This window comes from Xyrauchen texanus, chromosome 48, assembly GCF_025860055.1.
Source record: "Xyrauchen texanus isolate HMW12.3.18 chromosome 48, RBS_HiC_50CHRs, whole genome shotgun sequence".
Taxonomy (NCBI): domain Eukaryota; kingdom Metazoa; phylum Chordata; class Actinopteri; order Cypriniformes; family Catostomidae; genus Xyrauchen; species Xyrauchen texanus.
The window spans coordinates 14,476,094-14,493,093 of record NC_068323.1 but is presented as its reverse complement, the minus strand read 5'-3'; the positions used below and the strand labels follow the sequence as shown (position 1 = coordinate 14,493,093).

Here is a 17,000-nt window from a genome sequence, read left to right as displayed (position 1 = left end):
CTTTAATTCTTGTTAAATTTTGGGCATTATTTCTTCTGTAAAGTTGTTTTAAGTTATAGTTTTTACAGTCAAGGTTCACAGCGTTATGTCGTCATGGTAACAAATTGGAGATAACTTTACACTGAAAAGTTAGTAAAGTAAACAATTCTATCGCACTAAAATCATGTTAACGTCATACTGTTTATGTCTTGTTGCTATATTTGTAAAACTATATTTGTGAGTATTTTATCGTTTACGGATTGGCCCCATTCACTTTTATTATAACAAGCCTTGTATCACTTCAACAGATTCTTCTTTTTTAAGAAAAGGAGGAAAAAGTCTAAATTCATTTGTGTTAATCAATATTATGCCACAATTGTCATCAATTGAGCTTAACTTGTGTTGAACACAGAATATTCCTTTAATAATTATACAGTTGAACCGTTGTGCGGTTACCCAGTGAATAATTGTATATAGTTATTTATACTACAGGGCTGTTGAATGCTTGATTCTGATTGGTTGAGAACGTTCTAAGGTGTGCAATTATTTTCAGGGAAACGCACGGCTAAAGTAGTTCCAGGCAGGTCTTGATCGCATTACAGTTCCATATCACTTCGCGTAGTCAACTGTAATAACGGAAAATAGGATACAATTCATAACAAGAAGTGACAGCGACAAATCCACTTCAACTTCAAGAGGATTTGTCACCAGACACAGCAGCCCAATACCTCGTTGGATGATTTGAATTCTGTCAGCCCAATGCGCTTGATCTGCCATTTTCGATGTCTGACTTCACCATCAATGGAAACGTGCAGTTTAATTTTAATAAATAAATTTGTTCGAATTAACAAATGAATTATAACGTATGAATTAATAAATAAATTAAACAATATGACGCACATGATTTTCTGTCTCATTATTGCAACCTCTGTCTCTCTAATAACTACACTAATAACTGCATTAGTCTGCTGTCAGTGGCTCAAACCTCCGTTACTAACTCTAAAATGACGTTTTGGAATTAGCAACGGAGGCATGGGATTAGATGCGTAAGAAATTAGTCCTACATACAAGAGCGTTTTAATGAATAAAACTTGACAAACGTCTAGAATCACATCATCTGAACAATGTTTCGAGGTGTGGTAACTGTAGTATAAGCGGAATAATTGACTCCAGGCCGTTGAATTATTAGAAAAATAATGCACACCCGAGGTGTAACGGCCACTCCGCTTCGTCGTCAATTATTCCTTACATGGTCGCCCCATAGGCTTCCATTGTAAGGGCATGATTGTACAATCATACCATTGTAAGGTTGTCCCATTGTCTTTCATTTTTAGTTAATAATTGACCGTAGACTTCTAACATGTCTTATTTACAAACTTGTTTTGAAAAGTTTCAATCATTTTTTTTAGCTTTATGTGTAGGAATGATTAAAAAAAAAACGTTCCCATTTAGACGAGACAAAATTTGAGCAAAATCTCAGTCAGACGTATTGCATTTTTAAATGTTATTTGATAGATTGTGTGTGTGTGTGTTTTTTTCCTTCTTTTTTTTCATAGCTTTGCTTGTGAGCAAATGCATTTTTACATACAGACACAAAAGGCTTTGCAATTATTCAGTCTTGGTTTTTAAACAAATTTCACTGCCATGAATATAAGCGATTGTGTACCAGAACAGTTTTAAATGTCCCTCTCTTACCACACAGCCTCCATAAGGATTAACTGTTAATTCACCATTAAGGTTATGATGCCTCCAGCTTTGACAGAACAAAGGGCCAGTCACTTTCTTAGAGACAGAGAAAGTGAGAGAACAGTACTGTTATGTGTTTTCCCACTGGCCTGCCAAAATATAAATATGCTACGCCAATCTGTCCAGATGGCAACCACAGAGCTCTACACAAAAGGTAAAAACTTTTGCATAATTAAAAATATATATATTTTCTGCAGTTGAACTGTATGTCATTAATCTTTTAACTAAACAGATAGACAGACAGATTTGGAGTATTATGCTTTATAAGTTATTGTATTACTGTTCCCACATTTTAACAAGTGTTTGCTATTTAGGACAGTGTGACATCAGAATAGAATAGCTGGTGTTAATGTTTAATGCTGCTGAGAGTTTATTTACAGTATGCTGATCAAGGTTGTGCAATATTCAAAATATTGTATCACTTACCTTGGTATCCACAATATTGTTACAGGATTTACAAAATCATTTTTCACAATTCATTTAATTATGCTGAAGAATATACCATGTGTTATCACTTTCGCTTAAAATTGCTTTGAATTTCTATGCTCTGTATTACACATGTAACAAACTCTTTAATGATATTGTAATGAATGCAGCACCTCAAATGTGTTTGAAATGGCTTGAAATACAATCAAATGTGAGCTAGTATGCTTCGGTTTCATTTGTACACTTTAGTTGAGATGTGAGAACTTGGAACCCATTTTTTAGGAGAATGCTTTTGTTAACTAGAACTGTAAAAGTGGAGTTGAATAGCTATATTATGCATCAAAGTATATATACTGTTGCATGCGAAGAGTGAGAACTGGAGCTCTTTGTCTTTTGTCAAAGCAGGGGCTCTTTGGCATGGTACAGATAGTCCAAGGCAATTCTTCACATATAACAAAAGGCTTTATTTTATTTTAGCTTGCCACACTAGGAAATTTCAAATTAAATCAAGATTAAATTTAATTAACCTTTAGTCTCAGAAGATTTGAATTGAACTATAATGTTTTCATGATATATACTATTTATTGGTGTGCAAAAAAAGTTACCATGCATCTGCTGTCTCTTAGGGGGCATCAGTTTGGGTGCTGGACCCAGAAGCTGCGTGGGTGTCAGCTCAGCTTCTTCAAGACAACCATCCTAGAGACCAGCACATCTTAATACAACACACTGATGCCAGAGGAAGACACACATATGAAGCTAATATATAACCATTCCTTCAGAACAGGGTTTTGTGGGACACATGTTCTATTTTAGTGGACCTAAAAATTATTTGGATGTGTCTTTTGTTTAGTGTGAAAATGAATAAGGTACCTACTAAACAAGTGGCTCTTTTTTAATGAATTAGTATAATATATATAGGCATAAAGTAATCCATATGTCTCCAGTGGTTGAATCCATGTCTTCCGAAGTGATTTAAGTGTGGTTGAGAAACAGATCAATATTTAAGTACTTTTTTTACTATCAATCTCCACTTTCACTTTCATATTTGTCTTCTCTTGTTTTGGGGATTCGCATTCTTTGTGCATTTCCCCACCTACTGGGCAGGGAGGAAAATACATATTAAAAATGACTTAAATATTGATCTGTTTCTCACCCACACTTATAAGTTCACTTCTGAAGACATGGTTTAAACCACTGGTCATATTCATATCTTTAATGCTACTTTTATGTGCTTTCAAAGTTCTGGTCACCATTCACTTGCATTGTATGGACCTACAGAGTTGAAATATTATTTTAAAAATCTTAGTTTGTGTTCAGCAGAAGACAGAAAGTCCCACATCTGGGATGACATGAGATTGAATAAATGATGAGAGAATAATTATTTGAGGAATCAGAAACAGAATGAGATTTATTCTCAGCTGGCGAAGGAAGTACAACCTCTGCTGGGCCTTTTTCACAATGGAGTCAATGAGGGTCTCCCACTATTTTGAGTTTGTTTAGCTCCAGGTTGTTTTGACTACACCAGTGAGCAAGCTGTTCAACCTCCCTTCTGTATGCAGTCTCATCATCATCTCGGATGAGGCAGATGACAGTGGTGTTGTCTGCAAACTTCAGGAGCTTGACACATCTATTCAACCGATGTACCAAATGCATACATTTATATGAATGTCAGCGTATATGTTAAAATGGTGCTATATAAATATGAATAATGTCACCCAAATGGGTTTCCTACTTTTTTCTTTTTTTTTTCTTAAAAACCTCTGATGACTCTTCTTTCAATAATAGCTGTAGACCTGCCAGGACTATCATTTAAATGACCCTATCCTGTTAGACACATATACATACATATATATATTGTATAATTGTAACTGACAAGATAAGCTACAGGTATGGCTAGTTTACATTTAAGATTCATGACGAGACAATTTTCAGCTGCTGCAAACACTGCTACATATTGCAACAATATTATACTTGTAATGTGACTCTTTTTTACAAACCAACATACACGTGTTGATATCAGGGTGTCTCCTTGAGGCAAACCAAAAATGTTAATTCTCTAATCATTTATGCAGTCTTGTTATGCAGAACACAAACAAATATCTTTGAAGGATATATGATGCGTGTTTGTCCATACAATGAGTGAGGTTAAAAACTTTCAGCATCAATGTATGACTTGAGTGGAAATTTTGGTTTGTGATCCACAGAAGACAGAAAGGGTGAGAGGGCCAAATGACGAGAAATATAATTTTTGGGTGAACTACTAAAATCATTTGATTAAGCTGAAAGGTGAACATAAACAACACTCAGCTAATGTAAGCTTTAAGACGAAGGGGTTCAATGAGACATTTGCATGGAAACATGTAGAAAAGCGATTTACTTGTTGGAGTTACCTGTTGCCTGCTGAGTTTGTACCCCGTGAGTGACGCCTGAGCAGCGGTTGAAGATGAATTGTCTCACCGGTGAAAAATCCGCGGGAATTCTTCGCCACTGCTCGACATTAGCCTAGTTTCCATCCACTTTTCGCGCTATTTTGTTATCGACAGTGGAAATGCGTAAAACGTTTTTTTTTTTTTTCGCAAAAAATCCTTGGATGGAAACGTAGTTATTGAGAATGTAATGTCGTTTATGGCAAGTCACAACATGCAGTGAAACTCATTACAGGGACGGAATGCTTCACATGATATTAATGTATTTATTTATTCATGTCGTCACAGGCAAATTAAAAGCATAACCTGAACGCTCAGACAGTTCATAAAGCAGCTTAACAAGGGGGGAGAGAGAGAACATTTAGTATTGAAACTGTAAATGCAATTGATGAAGCTGAATAAACCAACACTCAGAAAATGTTAGCTGGTTTCAAGATGTACAATTTGATTTTAAATTGGCGTATACATGCTATTATCTTGCTGGTATTACCTGTTGTTTGCTGAGTTTGAGTTGTAGGTGAAGGCCCTGTGCAGCAGTTGAAGACGAAGAGTGAAAAAATATTTAATAATTAGCAACATTTCTTTAATATTATGAGTACAGCATAATCTCAATATCTTGTGTCACACATAGGGTATAGCATACAATTAAGGAAAGTTGACAGCATTATGTTGTCAGTTATATCTGTTTATTTTAATGAAGCAAGGAATCATTTTTATTCCGTGCACTAGTGTTCTTGATATCTATGGGTGAGAGAACAGTGTGAACAGCGTGATTCACACCACGATTATTTGGTACATTAGGAGAATGTAAAACCTTTTTATCATCTTTTCTTTTCTCACTTATAGGTTTGAGACATTTGACTGGAACAGTTTTGAGCAATTCTGCATCAACAATGCCAATGAGAAGCTCCAACAGCAGTTCAACAGGATAAGTTTCCAGACCTAGTCATTATCACCACCACCAAGCATGGGAAAGGCACCCATGGCAGTCTGATTCCTCATCGACAAGTCTATTCCACATATAACTGTCTTAAGTACATAGTGTGTCAGCATGTGTTTCAGCTGAAGCAAGAGTATCTGCGAGAGGATCTGCCCTGGAACTGTATCGATTTCAGTGCTAACCAGCCATGAATTGCTCTTGTTGAAGACCAGTTTGGTCAGCTTGATCTTCTGGATGAAATGTGCAGAGTGAGGAAACTATATGCCATTCCATAAGAAACACCTACTTGAAACTCATCAGTCCTATTTTTCATAGTCTCCTTTCTATAGAAATATTTCTAATACATTTTGCCCACAATGGACCACACAGGAGGGCACTTCACAATTTGTTTTGTCTTCAAAAGCTTGTACCTGGAATATTGTATGTAAAATTGACATATTTTGTTCTGAGTTCCAGTCATCCTTATAGTATCTTGTTGAGTTTTACAATATAGTCATATTCGGTTCCAGATGCCAAAAGGCTTGGATGAGAACTGGGCTCCGTTGACCAGCACCTGAACTACAGCCCTCACTTTCGCAAACCACGCATGTCCTACTCCGCCTTCATCATCCTGCATTTTGCTGATATGGTCAGAAAACAACTATGAAGCAAATTGGACATTTGGCTGTTTATGTCTACAGCATATTTGTGCTATTAATGATGACTTTATTGGTTACCAACACAGTAAAACATTTTTTAAATGTTTTAAATGTTTCATTATTTGTCTTTTTACAATAGGTCCAGAATGAGTGTGATGACTTTTTGGACAAGAACCAAGACACTGCATTTGAGGAGCCCATCAACATTCTCAGAGCTAGTCAGGTATTGTTTGAATAGTTCAGTTATTTTCTGTTAAGTTGTAGTGCTTGTAATCTCTCACTTTTTCTTTTTTTTTTTTATACTTTGTCTCCCCACAATTCTTCTTAGTCAGAACTGGTGGCTGAGTTGTTCCACCAGGAGCCTGCAGATGGTGCCCTCCCCAAATCCTCACTGCCAAACGTGAGCATACGCTCAGGAAAGAGAGCTCAGAGAGAACACAAATTAACCGTGGGGTTTCAAGTCAGCTTCCTGTTTGAAGCCAACATTATTTTATTCATTGTTTCTTTCATAAGTTCAACTGTTTAAAAAGTTACTGATAAAAACATTGAAACGGTCTTAGCTGGGTTAAGTTGGCCTTCCTGCCTGGCAGGCCCAGTTTCAGATCAAAATCTCTGAGGGTGCTTCTGAATATAGTGGGGGTGCTCTAATAGTTAAAGTGAAGACATAATAAAACACCAATGTTGTTCAATTAAGGGTGCACCCTCAAGCACCCCCATAGAACCGGACCTGAGCCTGGACAAGATGGTGTTCAGTTGGTTAGCTTCTCTGGATTGATGGATTTAGCGTGATTTGGGGCACTTGTAAAGATTTTTAGAAGAACATCTCTGCTCTTTTGGTCCATACATTACAAGTGAATGGGTGCAAAAATGTTTATGCTCCAAAAATCTCATCAGCATAAAAGTAATCCATAACACACAAGTGGTTAAATAAATGTCTTCAGAAGTGATATGATAGGTGTGGGTGAGAAACAGATCAATAATTAAGTCTATAATTTCTCCTCCCTGCTCAGAAAATCTCCACTTTAACTTTCACATTCTTCTTCTTGTGTTTTTGATTAATCACATTCTTCATGCATGTCGCCATCTACTGGGAGGGAGAAGAATTTCTAGCAAAAAAGTACTTAAATATTGAGTCGTATGGATTACTTTTATGATGGCAATATGTGCGTTTTGGATTGTCAATTTTTGCACCAATTCACTTGCATTGTATAGCCCTACAGAGCTGAAATATTCTTTTAAAAATCATAATTTGTGTTCTGAAGAAGAAAGAAAGTCACACACATGCATTTTTTTCTTTCTGTAACAGATCTTCAGGTTTGTGTATGGAAAAGGAGGAGACAAGGAGCAATGACACGCTTCAGGTAAGGCTTATATTTTCATGTGTAGCAGATGCACTCTTTTTCAGGTTTTTCACTCAGTTCAATAATTCACTCTCATAAATAAACATAAACCTCTGCACAAGCACTCAATAGCTTCAACACATAATATACACAGTTGGCAATGCTGCACAATCGTTCTCTGTCATTCTGGCATGTTCAGCTGTTTTAAGGCATCTCTCTGCTATCACCGTAATGAGAAACAGCTGTTAGAAATCATGTCAACCAGCCACACCAATCCCTCTCTCCCGACAATGGACAGATGCCCACTCACCCATCAACACACTACTCCTTTAAGGAAGGGTCAGCTTTGGGTTGGAGCTAGGGTTAGAGTTAGCAATTTCACTTTTACTCCAACTATACACTGTTCTGGTTTACAAATAGAATTTTGTATTTTGGCATTACAAATATTGTGTGCTCCTTTATGACAAATTTCTTGTGTTTTTATTCATTTGTAATTGGGTCAATGACGTGACACTCTTTTTTTCTTTCAATTTATTCAAAATACATTACAAATGCAATTCACAGAAAACCATTACTTAAATATACCTCTTCTATGATGAACTTGTTTTCGATTACAGAATTCAAAGTCATTTTTATATTTTTATGCTGCCTCTATGTGCGCTTTGGAGCTTCAAGGTTTTGGTCACAAATCACCCCATTGAGAACGATAACCACTAATCACAACCACGAGAAGGTTACCCCATGTGACTCTACCCTCCCTAGCAACTGGGCCAATTTGGTTGCTCAGGAAGCCTGACTGGAGTCACTGAGCACACCCTGGATTCGAACTTGTGACTCCAGGTGTGGTAGTCAGTGTCTTTACTTGCTGAGCTACTTAGGCCCCCGATATACATCTAATTTAAACACACAGACAGAATAAATAGATACTAGACTAAAAACTTGCTGATGTCGGAGAATACGGAAAACATCCATATATTCAAATATCAAGTATTAAAATGGCATCAAGATCGAGTCTAGCTATTCTCCCCATCATTTCTTGTCTTATCGCTCACTTTCTCTATAAATAAACATGGTATAATGGTGAAAAAAATAGCATCTTGTCATAATAAAATGGAACATTTTACCTGTTGCATGTCCTAATGGAGGATAGCGGAGTAGATGAAGGCCGAAGAACTCAGATATGCCTATTAAGCATTATTAAGTCATCACTCACTGGTATTAATATAATCGTGACTGATTTGACAAATTCAGGTTTCTAGAGATGCAGCTGTTGTCTCAGAGAGTGCATTGGGTAGAGGAGATATCTACACTCCGGATGAAACTTCTGCAGGCACAAGACTGAGATACATCTGGAGACACTGAGATAAAGGTGCTCAATCCACCTGCACCTACATCAGTTCACCCTTAATTACTTTGTTTAGTCATCTTTACATCCTTTCTAATTTGTTGAATGGTGATTTGGATTTGTTTGTGTTTGTATGAAGGATCTTACAGAGCAGGTAGCGGTTCGAGAGCAAGAATGCTCCCGATTGCGGGAACTTAATACAATGCGGGAATAATACAATGCGGGAACTTGAACAGAAAAACACAGTTACAATCAGGAGAATTCTCTCTTATCCAGGTCTGTGTACTGCCCTCCAATGAACTCCCATATAGGGCCCTATTTTAAGAGCGCTAGCACTAAGCACAGCACTATGCCATAACTCATAAGCGCTAAGTCAATGAGCATGGCCATGAAGTTTTGGTATTTTTGTGCAAGCATGCGATAAATGTAGGCACAAGTGGGTTTGGCAAAATTGCACGCACAACATGCTAATGGGCTGGGTCAAGTGCAATTTAATTCTGAGGTTCTTAATGCAGTGTGTATTAATACAATAATCAACCACATTTCACTCAACTGAATTTTGACCTTGTATTACTTTAAAACACGTAATGCGCATGAGTGTTAGTGAGTTGATTGACAGGCGATGTCCGTATCTAAAAGGTGATTGGCTCTTTTACCTGCAAGGTGGGACTTCCTTACTACATCCATTGACTGTTTGGTGCTAGAGCTTCTTGGGCATTCCAATTTCTCCCATACATTTAAATAGAAGTGACTCGTCTCTACTGAATAGTCTCTGGCCTCACACTCTATAGAACTACAATCCCAATCATGCACTACATCTCCTTCCCAAAGTTTGCACAATTTTACTCATGATTTCTCACAATACAGGGGCAGTAGATATACAAAAGCAACGTATTACTTTACCAACTCTGCCCCAACCCTAAACATAACTGTCAGTGAAGTAGAAATGCAATTCTAAAGTGAAAATGCAACCTCTGAATCACACTCACCGTTATTTATGTGAACGCAATTACTTCCGAGTTTCCATGGGATCAGGTCTATGTAGCTACTTGAAATGTGAAATGCATTCACGCTTGAATGGATGCAAACATATCTAATGGGGAATGCCACTTGTCAGTAATTTGTCTGAATGGGGTTGATTTCAGGGTAAATGAACTATTTATAAACTATAACACAACAACAGGATGTACAGCAGAATTAAGTAAAAGAGTAAGTAAATCATTCACTTGTTGCTGTGTGTTGTTGTATTGAAGAGACAGAAATAAAATCTGCTTCTATCTTTACCGAGATTGTGAAGATGCAGTCTTTATTTCATATTGTATGAAATCTCCATTCATATGTACTTGCATAACCTCCGATGATGCCTATATTTATTTCCAAAGACAAGGTTTCATAAGCCATGTTGAATGTGAGATCTACGTGTTTGCTTACTATGCACCGCCATGAAATCGAGAATGCTCTCTGACAAGAACGGAGAGTAAAATGCGTTTATTATTTTGCCAAGATGAAACAAGATGCAGTTTTGGTGCAAAGTAAGCTGAAGCAGCATTTTCCCAGCCAAAAAAACAACACTCTGATCAATGTGTATTTTAACCATTTATTGGAAGTAGAAACAAACCAACCGTGGCATCTGTTTTACCTCCATCCCCGATAAGAACGATCATATTTAGAAAAACAAAAATTAGAAACATCTTTGTATAAAAAAAATCACTCATGCTAGTACTCCATAGCACTTCACATCAGTAATACATATTTATATATTCACAAGCCTTCCAAAAATAGAAAATAACACCCAAATATCAAAATTAAATAACAAAAATAAACAGAAATAAAGACAACAATTGGATATCACATTAAAGATACATGCTGGCACAATTCAAATATTTTCCAACATGCACTGTTTCTTATATACAGGCAATGAGTCGCTGTTAAGGTTTACATGTAGTGTTATTAGAAGCAGTGTGCACTTTTGTGTCTATGTGTGCACTATTGTGTGCTTCGTCATTCTTCTACATGCTCACATTGTGTATTTGTAACTGTATCCATCAAATAGTATTGTTCATAGAAAGTCACACACAGCTTTGAAATCTTATTGTCCAAATTACTGCAACCAAGAGTTTTCATGCTACAGTACAGATTCCCAATTGGCAAAATGACTTGCAACAAGAATCAGTCTCTTTGACATTCATGAATGCTATTTCTTACAGAAGAACCCCCACTGTTGAATAGTACCATGGTAAACATAAGTATTTACTTCGTAAAGCCTGGAAAACATAACAGCAGCCGAAGTAAATGGCATTAGCCAGGTTTGGAAAAGGTAGGGCAATTACAACCAACTTGTTTGTGCTGATCTTCTACAATGTAAACAATCCAAGGCTGTTGACCACTAGGAATTGATTTCGACAGAACAGATGCATAGACTAAGGTTTTGAAGAAATAAGATGTGGGAACATAGGAAACATTGGGTGTTTAATGTTCAAATCCAATGACACAATTTTAAATTGTGTAAACTGTTCCTAAGTAGGACAAATGGCAAGACCAGGATTTTGTCATTTAGGGTTAATGTTAAGCAATGCATTCAATGCACTACAATATGGTGGATAATTTGGCAGTAAAATGGCAGGATTGATCAGCAGTTACTATGGCAACTCTATAGGAGGCTGTGATTCTTTTGAGTGAAATCAGAGATTTCATTATTCATTGTAAGTTGATTTGAACTGGAATGTTCACAGAGGGAGCAACACTTCTAAAAAAGGCTCCAACTCCCATGATGCTGCTTTGAAAGTCACTTAGGCATATTCCCAAGAAGTCAGAGTGATGTGACATTTAAATGCGCCTTCATAAGATTAACAAAATTTCACTAACAGGCATCTCTGGTGTCTAATACAAGCAGTGTTTGTCAGAGTCCAGACTTGCACATATACACCTTACACACCAAAGTGCCGTATCATGCTGACATACACTGTATAAATGGCACAGGCAGGCCACTCATACTTAAACATAAATGAACAGTGCAGAAAACCGTATTCAATACACAAAGACAATTACATATTACATAGATGGCATAGTGGTTAAACCCAAGCGTATCGGACGCACTTTCCATGAAAAGCGCATGAAATAGAATTTTTATTTTCAACAAATGGACTGTAAAAGGACAGAAATGTCAACCTCAGGAGATTGAACTAAATCTTTTTTAAGCTGTTTTAGTTTAATTTTCTACGAGGTTTGCAATTTTTTCAACCCTGATATCAATATTGGGGACTACATAAAAAAAAATACAAAACAACACGATGTCTAAATAAAATTTGTAACCCTCATTTGTTTGATTTTCTTTTCTAGCATAAAGATGAAACTGTAAACAGACAAAATCTATTAAACAAAACAAAACGGCTAACACAGTTGCAAGTAATAGGCTTGCAATTTAAGCCTAAGCCTAGTTTAGGACCAAATGTTGGTTTGTAGTTATTTATAAATACATTTCCCATAAATTAACGAGAAATATTTGTTTGATACTTTTACACTAACTTCGGTAACAGGGTTGAACAGTTCGCTCGATTTAATGCAGTCAACACAACAATATTTGTAAAACTCAAGAAACAGAAATGAGGTTATTTACTTGTCTTCACACAATTTTATGGAATGTTCCAATTTTTTAAATAGGGCGGAAGTCATGTGGTAACAGCGTTGAGCACAAATTGTGCGAAAAAACATCAAAAAATTATGTTTATTCGGTAATAATATGGTATTTGTGTCTCTCATGCCTTAAAAAATAAATGTAACCAAATTGTTCATACAATATTCATGAGAAGTGCCAGGAAGTGTCTTAAAGTTGCAATATATTACAATATATTACTGACTTCAGAGAACGGCAAAGCAGAATTAGTATTTACAGCCAGTGATTTCATTCCACACTCATATGCTACAGGGAAAAAAACACCACCCTGTTTTCAGAGGTGTATTTGGTTGTAGCTCCTTCCACTGCAATCCTTGTTCTATTTTGAATAATTTTCTTGTGCTTCTAAAAGTTTGCATAATTTTATAGTCTGAACCATAGGAATTTTGGTCCCTACTGACGAGTGTGTTTTTCAAGCTTCGGGGATGAAATGGTTATACTTGAAGAGAAAAAACATTACCCTGACATTAAAGCACCCTTTAAAGGGTGAAGGAATTTTTGACAAAAGGAGGCCGCATAAGAGGTCTCCGTAGACTTTCCTACATCATTACAGATCGCTGGATAAGGGACAATGCAAAATCATACCACTGTGTTGCAACTGTCATGTTTACATGCCTTAGTCTTAGTCTGTTATTTCATTTCTCAGATGCACAAAAAAATTCAAATAATATATATATTATAACTATAATATTTTACTATTAATACTATAATATAATATTTTATTGATATTACAAATATAACTTTATAAATAATATTTTCTTGTTTTATATTTTGAGACATATATGTGCTGATAGTTATATTTCAATGTTTTGCAGTTGTATGAATAAATATATAAATATGTATTGTATTAAATGTAGCAATTGGCAGGTTTTCGTCTTAAAATATGCATTGAAAAAATGTAAGAGATACAATATCTTGTCTGTTTCACCTTATGTGCCAAATTGTGCTTGTTAGACAAATCATACTTGGCTGGTCTAATGGCAGTGCACTGAGTACAAATATATAACTGCTTTGTCACACATGATTGGTCATTAAAGTGTTGGACCCAGATAAATATGTATTGTGTATTCTGTTCTATGCGCTAGTGCAACATATCAACATTAGAGGGCAGTGTTTACACAAAAATACATATACCATGGGTCACTAGCTAGTTCCTGCTCTTAGCTCCGCCCCTCTTCGGCAGAACGCTGGTCGGACTTGAGCTTGACAAATTCTTTAGCTACGTCGTCGTTGTTGCGCTGAGATAGGATTCGCAGTACGGTCAGGCCAGTCTCGTCCATATGTATGCGTTTACCTAGCGGTAGCCAGCATGCTATGCTGCCCCGCGGTGTTACGTCTTTCAGTTGCAGTACTGCCATGCCAACGGTGCGATCCTCCCGTGCAAAGCAGTAGTCTTTCACGCACACCTGCAGCTCATAGCACTCCGGACCCACTTCGTTACTTAGCGTGCTAGGAGAAATAAATGTAATCAAGATGACTGTCAATTTTACCACAAATTGTCAATGTCATTGATGTAATTTTCTCAATATTTTAAGAAAAAAATAACAGTGCACTTAGTAGTTTTGTTGTTTATGTTGCACGAAATGGCAGTCGTCTAGGACATGCACTGACGCATTGTGGTGTGAATGCAGCATCACGCAAAAGCACAGGTAGAAATATGCTATTTGCAGTTAGACATGATTTCTTTTATCCCCAATTTGGCATGCCCAATTCCCAATGTGCTCTAAGTCCTTGTGGTGGCATAGTGACTTGCCTCAATCCGGGTGGTGGAGGATGAATCTCAGTTGCCTCCGCATCTGACATCGCCAATCCGTGCATCTTATCACGTGGCTCGTTGAGCGCGTTAACGCGGAGACCTAGCGTGTGTGGAGGCTCACGCTATTCTCCGCGGCATCCACTGACAACTCACCATGTGCCCCACCAAGAGCGAGAACCACATTATAGCAACCATGAGGAGGTTACCCCATGTGACTCTACCCTCCCTAGCAACCTGGCCAATTTGGTTGCTTGGAAGACCTGGTTGGAGTCACTCAGCACACCCTGGATTCAAACTCATAACTCCAGGGGTGGTAGTCAGCGTATTTACTTGCTAAGCTACCCAGGCCCCTGCAGTTAGCCTGATTAAATAATTCAGTAATGCATCTCAATAACAGGAGGGTAACTGACGTAAACCAAGTAGTATTTGGCTGGTCATGAGGTGACCCACTCCATAAAGTACTATTCATTTCATGTGTAAAAAAGGGCTGTTGATTTAACATGGTTTTTATTTTTGTTCTGTAAATTAGTTGAAAAATAACGCATAGAAATTATTGTTATAAAAATCATAAGAGCACAACTGAACGCATGGATATCAAGATTTTACTTTCAAAAGTTTTACTATGATTAACTTGACACAGTGTCTCAAAAACACAGCTTATGACTAGAGATGCTATAAACTAATGAAACGCAACACAACAAAAGAAAGACACTCTAAAAGCATCCGTCTGATGCATGAGTACATAGACCAACAATATCATAATTGATATTTGATCAAGAAAAAAAGTACTGAGTGCACCTTACATTAGCATTTAATCATTTAGCAGATGGTTTCATCAAAAGCGACTTACAAATAAGGAACATGACAAGCAACTGTCATAGACCTGAATCAACAGTATTTCAGTATTGCACTGTCACCTTCAACTGTAAAATCAAAAGCAAGCCTGAAATGCAATTTGACGACACTCACAATGTGAAGGTCTCATTGTATTTGGGAGCCCAGCTGTTGTTCTTGGATTTGGTGGCATACTTTCTCTTCTTATCGCTGAGATGAGGGCCAATGATGTAGACCTCCACAAAGGGCCGGAAAATTCCAGAGGTCTGCCACCGTAGGTCATTTGCAGCCACCACTTAAAGAGAATTAGAATGACTTGTTTAATTTTCTTAGACTCCCATTGAACTTTAAAATGAAAATGTACCTACTTTGGGACTATTTGGAGTCCTTCAGATTGCCAAGCTGGCGGAAACCTTTGGAGAACCTCTAGTCACCCTTCGAAAAGGGGTAGGTTTCAGAGAAACTTATAAAATTAAACCCAAATGTTCCTGCAAGAATCCTAAAGACTGTCAATGGTTCCTCCGGTCACCACAACATCGTAATTTAAATGTTTCGAGGAACTTCAAGTTTCTTGATAGTTCACAAAAGGATATTTGGTGCCCTTTCAAAAGGGTGTCTAGAGATTCTTCGTAAGAGTGGAAATCTGACGAACTTCAAATTGTTCCTCAAGTACCTTTTCATTTATTTTTACAGAGAGAAATTTTTTGATGAAGGGTTTTAATAAAGAGGTCTGTAGTTCTCTAAAGTTTTAATTGTAGAGGTTTAACATTCTCTGAAATTTAAATTTCAGTTGAATGAAAACATCAAGCCTTTGTGGAGCATCATGATGCACTACGTACCCTTCACAGTGACTTTGTGCTCTCCAGTGTTTGGATGAGTAAAGATCTCCACATGGATAGACACTTCTCCAACTGCATCATCAACACCAGTGCCTGCAGACAAGATGGGACAAGTCAGACTCAATTTCAGGTCTGGCAGGATACGTTGCATCTGTATGGCTCAAAGGAATTTCAGTCCATTTTCTTTTATGAAATCAGTGGTTTTATTACATAACTATAGAGGTGCGAGTCATACAGAGGTAATGCTTTGTGCTTATTGGATAAACAAAAGGGGTTTGAACAGCTTAATGGTGTTGAACTTGGCTTGAAAGATCATTTACAATATATGAAGGAACTTAAAAGTAGATCATCCATATGGGAACACTTAGTAAATACAAATTCAGAGCTTAATATTATATTGATAGTTGAGTTAAAATATATTTTATATATATATATATATATATATATATATATATATATATATATATATATATATTTTTTTAATTTACAATGGGTTACAAGCTTATAGGCTTTACAATTCACACTGAACTCAACAAATGTTACTTAAATATTCTTTATCTATTTGGAGTTATATATTTATGAACCCTTAAAAATACATCTCATGAAAGATATATAGTTCTGTGCTAGGCACAACTAAGTTCTGAAAATGATTCAACAAGTGTTCCCTGTAAAACATATGAATTTGGGAGGCTTACTCAGGCACAAAGGGGGTTACACTTTATTTCAATGTCCATGTATGGTGCTTAAAGCTTCTCACAGCTAGCCATGTAGCTAATACAACTAGCTAGCTAGCTAACTTATGGCTACATAGTGCAAATGTAAAAATGTCAAATTCTTTATATAATACACAGACAACCAAAATAAAGTAATGCCTCACAGGATATTTTGGAACACCATGACCGTGTTGGTGATACAAACAGAAGCGTATTTTCTCAGATTATCATGAGTGTACCATCTGCACACATGCAGTGTGGTCACACTTGATTTCTGGAGGATCTTGAAGGTTTTTTAACTTGGTGGTGGGAAAGGGGGAGTGCAGACCTATCAGTCTTGTCATT

At 36.8% G+C, this 17,000-nt stretch overlaps 1 pseudogene; it reads right to left on the bottom strand.

Moving 5' to 3' along the window:
* Positions 1-10,429: 10,429 nt before the first annotated feature.
* LOC127639506 (protein unc-13 homolog A-like) overlaps positions 10,430-17,000 on the bottom strand; it is a 53,354-nt pseudogene continuing 46,783 nt past the window's right edge.